This window comes from Brienomyrus brachyistius, chromosome 9, assembly GCF_023856365.1.
Source record: "Brienomyrus brachyistius isolate T26 chromosome 9, BBRACH_0.4, whole genome shotgun sequence".
Classification (NCBI taxonomy): domain Eukaryota; kingdom Metazoa; phylum Chordata; class Actinopteri; order Osteoglossiformes; family Mormyridae; genus Brienomyrus; species Brienomyrus brachyistius.
In genome coordinates this window covers 19727370-19737613 of record NC_064541.1, presented here as the reverse complement: position 1 = coordinate 19737613, position 10244 = coordinate 19727370, and positions in this window count along the sequence as shown.

Here is a 10244-nt window from a genome sequence, read left to right as displayed (position 1 = left end):
TTCTGTTCTGGGTTTGCTTCCTATCTAGCACATGAAAAAAGAACATTTTTTAAGTGACAAATTATTTGCAATTAAGATTTAAGGTATTTAAATTGTGCAGATGTGTTACATTCTGATTGGTTGATTGTACCGAATGATTTAATGTTCCTTCGTTTTTTTCCAGCGATCAGCCTGCTGGAAACTAGACCTGAGTCGTTGTTGAACGATTCGGGTTTTTTTTTTTAATGCTCTTGTAAATGAACGAAATGATCTCGGTCACTGCACTGATCATTTAATTTCGTTTAATGAGTGAGTCTACTACGCATGCAATCCCTTCACAACCGAGATACCTACTGTGCATGTTCATAAAATATAATAATAATATTATAATATTATTGTTATTAATAATAATAAATAGCTCAACTATTCACAGCACGTTGGTATTTTCAGTATTTTTTTTAATAATCTTCCTTTTTACGAAGTGTAGAGCTATAGCTAACGTGCAAATTACGTAAAATAACGGTATCTGAATTCTCACCATGCCAAATATTGTAATCATCTTAGCAGTGAAACCACTGCTATATAATTTGCTAATAAATCTGTAAAAAGTTTCGCGAGTAGGGTAGGCGTGACCGGGCCGCTGAAGGCGCACAACTGGCGCCTGTGAAATAATAATTGACTCCTTTGCAGTTGTGTTTGCCGATGCAAGTTGCAACACCGTCCGTGTAATAACTTCAGGTGTTTCTCTACCGGTGGTGCTTCACCGTCCTTTACATGCGTTTGCACATTCAGTGGGGGCGCGGCGGCTGGATTGAGGCAGCAGAGGAATCAGGCCGTAGCGCGGCGGCCCCTGCGAACCTGCGAGCGCGTGCACGTTCCGTGCCTGGGAAAAAAACTTTTATTCCATTAAATCCTCCTGTCTTTTGGAAACAGCACTGAATGAAGTGTCACAGCAGGGAAAGTCAATCGATAGTAAATATACATAACATGGTGCGATGCTAGGCATACGTAAGCTAATTAAAGGTTTGTATTAAACAGGGCCAACCAGCTACCGTTCCTGGGGATTAAAACCAGGGACAAAACAACGGCGTCATCCCTTTCACACTCCCTGTTAACTGGTGGCTTGTTACCTTGTGAAGTGGTTTCTTTGGCACTCCGTTTTTGTATATTGCACTTAGATTTTCTCCTGGGTGATTTTTGTATGTGCAGCTTTTTTGATGCAAGGTTTTAAGCAATATCTGTTCGCTCTATATCCCCACAACCGTCTTGCGCTTGTAAGTTAGCTCTGTGACAGATATAAGCGTGTACTGTGTTGTTGTATGACTCACTTGTACGTGGCTTTGGACAAAAAACATCTAGCAAAGAAATACATGTAGATATGATGTAAATATGGTTTGTTAAAAAAAACCTTTTACGGCGGCCCTGAAGACCCCGCAGCAAAGTGTAATTTGGCCAAAGGTAAAGTCAGAATCGAGAGAGGGAAATGAAAAAGCGGCATACACAGCCATTCTGCTTTAAATTAAAACAGATCTGGCTAAAAAACAATGATCCAGAAAGAAAAAGAATCAAACTACCAAGACAAGAAGGAGTCAGATTCCCTACAAAAATATGGTGTCAACGGAAGTCTACATTCTACTGGCCCTTCAGGTTATGGGACTACAAAGTCTGAACAAAGACGTCACGACCAAGGCTGCGTGAGTACGTGTCGGTGCACGCTCGTGTGCGCTTTGCATTCACACACATCAAACATGTCGGCATTTTCTGGTAGCCAGTGACTCTATGGTTGAAGGATTACAGCTGAGGAATAGATCTGCAGAGGTTCACTTGAATGTATGTCACAAAGTCGGGAAAAATGAGGAACAAACGGAAATGTGTAATGCAATTCAGGAGAAACACCTTTTCACATTTTACTGGTGAGAACCCAGGCAATTTAAAAACACTTATGACTAACACTGGCATTTTTACAAATATCCCTTGATTCCTTAAAAATTTCAAGCAAAATAATTGCTGTTATGACTTAGAAAAACATCATCGTTTTATTCATATTCAGATTAATATACATAAAAAACTCTTAAATGAAAATATTACTGCTTTTACGACGTACTATACTGTATGACAATTTTATGTATATATATATATATATATATATATATATATATATATATATATATATATATATATATATATATGTAACAGCGAAATGAATAACTATGTCAAAGTAGAGCTCTGTTCTAAATGAAATATATTTTCGCTGTTTGTTTTATAACAAATTGCGAAAATATATTTCATTTGGAATATAGCTCTACTTTGACATAGTTATTCATTTCGCTGTTACATATTTATTATTATTATTATTATTATTATTATTGGGGTGGCATGGTGGTGCAGTGGTTAGCACTGTCGCCTCACACCTCTGGGACCCGGGTTCGAATCTCCGCCTGGGTCACATGTGTGTGGAGTTTGCATGTTCTCCCCATGTCGTCGTGGGGTTTCCTCCCACAGTCCAAAAACATGCTGAGGCTGATTGGACTTGCTAAATTGCCCGTAGGAGTGCATGTGGGGGTGAGTGGTGTGTGAGTGTGCCCTGCGATGGGCTGGCCCCCCATCCTGGGTTGTTCCCAGCCTCGTGCCCATTGTTTCCGGGATGGGCTCCGGACCCCCCGCGACCCAATAGGATAAGCGGTTTGGAAAATGGATGGATGGATGGATTATTATTATTATTATTATTATTATTATTATTATTATTATCAGTAGTACTTTATTGATCCCAAATCAAATTCCAGCTCACATAAAAGTAACATCAAACTGTACATATTCAATAGGAAAATAAACCAGTAAACAGAATTCCATAAGAAGTTGAAATGGAGGGTTGGGGTTCCCTTTAGTAGCGTTGAACTTCTGCGCTAGTTAACTTTAAAACAGTTACTGGTTTTTCATTCCAGCTCTGGAGCTGCTACTTCCACTTCATTTGTGTTACCAAAGGAGACGACATTTACTGTAAAATGACTAATATTTTCTAACATTTTCGAAACATACTGGTGGAGCCGCTTAACATCAGCTGAAAGAAGTGTGACTAAACATGCTAGATATCGGGTGTTGCTAGTTTGTTTCATTTTCATTTTTTCTTTGCGAGTTAGCATTTCCCGATTCAGAAAACAAGCCAGTAGAACTTCACAGTGCGAGAGAAGATTCCTTGCTGCATCACACTGGCTTTACGAGGCCTGGCTGCTTTTCCCCGCATTCGGTCTGTTCTCAGCCTCAGTCCCCGGACAAAGCAGCCATCTAGTTGCTCCAAAGGCTTCTATAGGCAGCCTTCTGTGTAAAATCATCTTCTCCAGTTAATGTGCTAAAAAAATGCACTTGTGTGAAGACAGGTCTCAGAGAAAAGGCGCGCTGACAGACCTGCAGGAATGAACCACCTAATGAACATCAATGGGTGGGTGGGTGGGTGGGTTCATGAGGATGCGACCTGCTCTGTTTTGTTGTTCGGCCGCTTCACACACACCAGCGGCCCCAGATATCAAAGTCGCAGAACTCTTCATTTCCTGTGCACCATCCATCCCCTGAAGATTAAACAGCTGTTTGAGTTTCTAAGTGATACCAAAGGTGGGAGATGAGGGTAAGAAAGCAATGATGAATAATTTTTGGATAGAAAATACTGTTACTGACTCATTAAAGGGAGCTTGTAAGTATTATTTTATGAACGACATTTTGTTCCTTAGGCAACCATTTTTTTACCATTTTGAACCCCATTGAATATTTCCTTCATAGAAAGGAAAAATCATGACAAACTGGTCATTTTCTCTGCTGGCAGGTTGGATCGGCATGGGGGATTTTTTTTAATTGGAAAATAATACAATGGGGGTGGCAGGTTGCCTGCTCAGTACATCCGCAGTACAGCCACACTGAGCTTACAAGTGTTTGTGTTTATGATTCACTTGTGTAGGTGCATCACACTGGCCTGCATAACAGACTGAGACTTATACATCCATTAAACAATATATATTCATTCCGAAAACTAAAGAAAAGGTTTAGTCATGTATATAATTTACCCAAACTGTTTTTTTAAAGCTGGAAACAAAATAGAAAGTGTGTAATCACTAACCAAAATATACAACTAAAATAAAGAAACAAGTTAATTAAAAAAAAAACTGAGCGACAAATAAAATGCTCTAAAAATCAATAATGTTACAAGAAAACTTTAGCAATAATCCAGTGCTTTAAAAAAATGCATTCTATATAATCTATTTAATTTTCTCCCTTATAATGTATATAATACATAGATGGATGGATGGATGGATGGATGGATGACCTTGAGAAGAAAACCTGACGTCTGACGCGCGGCTCAAACGCAGGAATACAAAGTTATTTCGCCGTGTCCTTGACCTTGGGCCAGTTTTACTATTACAGACATTTTCTCTGGGTGGAGCTGGTTTGTGATCTTTTCATGCGAGCCCAGCCCGGCGTTTCTTTTACTCCTCTAGTGTACTGCCTGAGGATCACTTTTGATTACCCCATCAGGGGAAGTTTACATGAGCGTGAGCTGACACTCGAGTGGTGAAATCTCATATTGTTCTTGAGCCAGGGTAACACAGTAGACACCTAGCGGAAATATAAGTGCATTGCAATCAACGACGCCCATTTTTAAGCACAGAGAATTGAACGGAAGTACAACTTTGCCATATAACATGATTAATCAGTCTCAGAATTGTATTTCATTAAGCATTAGTATACAATTTTGTCTCTGAGCTTCAATTAATGGAAAATGTTACTATATTAAGCAATAAAATATTTCTGGTATTTATTCAACGTCATTGTTATAGAGAACAACAGAAACTATTTCAGTAAAATGTAGGTGTGTGAATGGACTTTGATTTGACGATATTCTGTCCATGAAGTAAACTGATATACATGTGGCAATATATATAAATTAGGACACAGTATTGCATGAAAAACATGTATATTTACCGTATGATCCCTTTTCACCCGCACATTCATTAGTAGGTCTATAATTCAGTTTAGCGCAATCCTTACAATTACTCAAAACAGGGATTCTGAGTTTCATTTTTAAGAATTAGTCTTTGAAATTATATTCTTTATTTATTGGCATTAAAAACTTCATTAAATTTATTATTTGGTTGCACCTTAAAATCGGAAGCAGTTACAACCCCGTTTAAAATATACAATTTAAGCAGCGCGCATCACTGAGTTTGTATGAGATCCCGTTTAAAGGAAAATTGAATGCTTCACTTGCACATATATACATACATATATATATATATATATATATATATATATATATATATATATATATATATATATATACACACACGTGCACTTAAATATGCAGAGATCATGTGAATGCAGGAATTAAACTGAATACAATAACGTCAGTGCAGGAAAGCCGACTTTCCTGCTTAACAAATGCTGCAGTTTTTTTTCAGTACACTATATTTAAAACGGAAAATTAAGTTTAATATTATTCCCTAACCTGGTAATCGGTATCATACACGCATACATTAGAAAACAGACTCGACTCGGCACCTTAACTAACTAGTAGGCCCATTATATAAAATGTAGAAGTTAAATTTCAGGGATATTTTAAAATAAGAGGGGAAATTGACTGTCCGAAAATAACTGGAGCTGCTGCTTTCTGACATGTAGAAATGACGTATTGACGTATCCAAAATAAATCAAATTCCATATTCAGAATAGACGGCCAGTTGGGAGAAGGTATTCAAATTTGACCTTTCTGTTTGCGATTTCATAATTCTTGTTTTTAAAAGAGCGATATATGCCTATATACCAGTTTACAACAGAGGCGTTATAAGGAATAGAGCAGCATTTTCGATGAATTCGTATCACTTACCTCTGCATGGTCTGGCCAGTATAACCAAATACGTCCGTCTATCGACGCTTAGCATTACATAATAAAACGGCAAATGAAAATAGCAAAGGAATGTTTGTTCTGTAAGCTGTTTCATCACAGATAAAACCGTCAGTAGTTTAATTAAAGTGTTAGGATATATTTTTCCAGTAGCTCTTCTTACTTGAGTGTCTGCACCGATTGTAGTTAATGTGCTTGTGTCTTATATATAGCATTCGACTTCGTCCATAGTAGTGCAACTGTTACTTCACACTATTTTAACAAGTGTTCGACGTTTACAATTCTAGACAAGCCTCAAACCGCAAGGAAGCAGGTGGCAGAAGCATGTCCCTGCGACATGATCATATTTTAAATTACATTTTCTTCATGGTGTTACTTCATACGCGAAAACGGTTTCACCCACTTAAATTCTCAAGTTAAGTAACGCAAAAGATTCCAGACACCGGCGCAAAAGTAGTCTGTACAACTACACGAGGCTGGAATTACTCCGTGACAATAAATACGCTTCTTTAGTTTAGTAATTAGTCTGTTGTGATAGTCATACAGAGTAATGAATGAATCACAGCGGCAGGAGAAACTTTCAATAGCAAGTGACCGGAACCCCGTCACAGTTAGTTTATTAATTTATAAGTAGCAAAGCAGTTTTCGGAATAACATAGTAACGGCCTCGGCGTTGTTTTCACGGCTAGAATCTCAGAAAGGGAAACCCATTACCTAACCTCAAAAGAGCGCTCATTTGACGTCACAGCCCCCTAGGCTACTGCTTACCACACCACTACAACGTTGCGCCGCAACAGCGTATAAACGATTCCTTTTTAAAAAATGTACATTGCGCCTCGTCAGTGATGCAAAAAGCGTATATTTAGCTTGAAACCCTCAGCAAGTTAAATGTTAATCACATAAGGTTATGAATTACAAATGCACGGTAGAGTGTAATGTACGTATCCCATTGTATTCCAATGGAAAATAAATAAACTGCCCTGCAAATTAATATAAGATAAATACATTGGCTTTGGTATGAAGCAAGAATCTGAAATCGTATTTTTTTGGTTTGGTAAATGAATCTTAATTTTCTCACTGCAGAAGACAAGCTCGATGTTTCTGTGTCGTACTTAGGTTAAAACATAATTTCCATCGATCCATTAAGACTTTGTTTTAAGCCCAGATGATTCAATCGCATAATAAGTTTGAGACTGAATGATTTTCACACAGCGATATTAAATAGAAAATATACAATTATAACAGAAAAAACTTCACATTTCTGTGAAGTTCAAGTTGACATTGAGAGAGCATAAATTAGAGACGATCGGGCTTTGAAATGACTGATTGTTCGAATTTTAACGCTGTGCACAGAATCAACTTCATGAATACCGAAAAATAATTTTTTTAACAGAAAGATTTTAAAACAATGATTTAAAAACAACAAATACAACTCTTTCTGTCATTAAAGCCTAGATTTAGTCAACGGTTAAATATACAGTTCAGGTGGTATTGTTCTCTAAGCAAAAAGTCTAATTTTCTAATTTTGTCCCTACAAACACAATGTGTTTATATAATTGGTTATATTGTAATTTATATTTCATATTGAAATTAGCCAACGTTAATAAGTTAACGACAAAAGTACTTCAGGCATTCCCAGGTAAACTTTTTTTCGAAACGATACTACACTTCGCAATTACAGAAATGAACCCATCACTGATATCATTTCAATTTGCAATCTATATGTTATCAGAGGTTACGTTATAATAATCATTTATGCTGATTGTTTTTGAGTAAACGTTTTATACATTTTAGGCCTAGCTCCGACTTTCTTAATAATTACAATCTAATTAAACTCCACATTAGGCCTACTCCAGGTTACCGAAAGTACGGAGCATTCATGTATTCTTATCAGTATACTGAGTTACTGGAACTCCTCGTAGATTTTATCCAGGAAAATCAGAATTCATGCTAACTGCCGGCAGTATTTGTAGTATAGTTTTATGTGGTCATTCTGCTTTTTTACAATAAACAAACATATTTAACGTAACAATAATTGTAAAAGGAAACCGATTTTTCAGTATATCGTTTACATTCATGGCGTAACTCGTAGCTTCAAATGTCGTTATTTTTGATCAGCCGATGAAGGGGGAGGGGTGTTAGTGTCCGATACTGTATTCTACCTTCCTCAAGCATATAGAAATTGACGGACATGCCTTCTGAAGTATAACGCTCCGCCTAATGCACGTGCTTGTGACAAACTGCACACGCTCCTCTGTTTTTTAAGTAAAACAATCCATGATTATTTGCAGACTTTCATATCTTGCTCTATGAAACCACAGTTGTTTACAAAATTATATTCCCTATTTTAAATAAGAAAAACTCCTCAATGACTTTAATTTAACAACTCACAAATTATGTGAATTGTACACCAACAAACACAAACCAAATTAAACATTCAATATTGTACACAGCTATTCCATGGTATAAGGGATTTTTGCTTGGACGATTGAACCGCAATTAATCAAAAGACGCGGTTTGATAGTCGGATGGATGGATTAATAATATGCCACAAGTTCCTCAGTACTATAATAATGTCGAGTAAATTTTTAGTGTTCAATATTAACTTCTTTGAATTGCACAATTTTTTACTGAGGCATATTTTCTTTTTACCATTGATTACGTCATAGGCCTACAATTAAAAATCACACTCTTTCAAACTGGTGATTATAAAACGAAAATATAAAGGCCTAATTACGTTAAAACATAAAATGTGAAAATGGTGTTTCGCCTTACTGCCCAATATTCGCCTCAGTACTTAAAACGACCAAACCAAACCACAATACACATGCGTGGCCTATTTCTACACTATAAACGTGTACAAAGAAGCTAGTGGTAAGACTGGCAACAGGAAAGTCCAATTTTGAAATCTAATAGTTGCCAGCTTTTGCGCCTTCGTCAACTCAGAAACTTTAACGTTTGGAACTCTCGTCCGTTGCTGCATATTTATTTTATCCAATTTCACTACATACTAAATGTTGTCTGAGCGCTAGCCAGCATCCTGTTTACCTCTTAAATTTCCTGGATAAGAGCCAAACGTAAACAGACCGGATGCCCATAGACTTGGTCTAATCACATCGATATATCTGTCAACCATTATGCAAAGTTAATTATCCCGCATGGAGGGGAAAAATACTGAATCACCTATATAAAAGCGATGAATCAAAGAACAAGCGCGTTATTTATTTCTATAATGCCGCCGAGAAATAGTTCCTTACCGCTCCGTAGAGGAATTCAAGAGACCGTCAAACGGTAAATGACATCAAACTTTGTGGCTGGACTTCAACTTTCAACTTGACCTTGGCCTGAAGCCCCGTCTTGACCGTTTATAAAACGGAGCTATGTTGGTGGGTTACTCTCTTTGTTCGATTCATGCAAACACTACCAATATTTAATGCTTGAACCATTGCCAAAAACGAACTTCCGTTCTTTATTAAGCCTAAATGTAGTCTGCTTATAATTAACAGTAACTTTATTATTTCAGTAACAGACGGTATCGTGTGATAATGACACACCAGCAAATGCGCACTGAAGCGGTGCCCACTAGGGTGAGGACACGTCAGAACGTGAGTTCAACAATAATTCCGTATAAACAAGCATCCGACACCCGTTAAATAAAAATCACTGTTTCAGTGTTATGATGTTGACTGACACGCGTCTGCATTATAACGTGATCATTTGTTCAGATTAAGAAAGAACGTTGAATCATAATGGAAGATATTTGCCAAATCACATGTCCACAGTTCCCTCAAGCCGACAGCATCCGTTTCCAAAACTGCAGCTAAAGATTTTTTTTTTTAGAAACGTCGTAGCAATTGTGGAGTTCCTACGCTGGTGTTACGGGAAACATATTTACAAACGGTCCAGTTTAATCGTAATACAAAAGATGCATCATTTAGTTGCTTTCTTAGTGCCGACAGAGTAGCTCTAAATTATACAATTAAAATAAGTTAGTATTTACAGTACGCATTTTTTCACATTGTCTTCCAATCGATAAAGTCCGCCTTAAGTAATAGTTAATAGATATAGTAAATAATTAAAGCACACACGCACACACACACACACACAAAGAAACGAATTATACACCATTTGATTTTTCCACAAAAAATACCTAACACGCATTTTCCTATATGATTTTAACACTATAACTAAATACTGTAATTTGCAAACGAAACTAAGTGGCCAAATACATATTACTTAATTGCATTGCGATTAATGGAATATTCGTGTTAGGTATACACATATTTTAGAGCGGGAAGGTACTGGATTATCAGCATAATGCTACGAGGTCGGTCTGAACCTCTTCACCACCTACAGATCAGGCAAATAGCTATCAAGC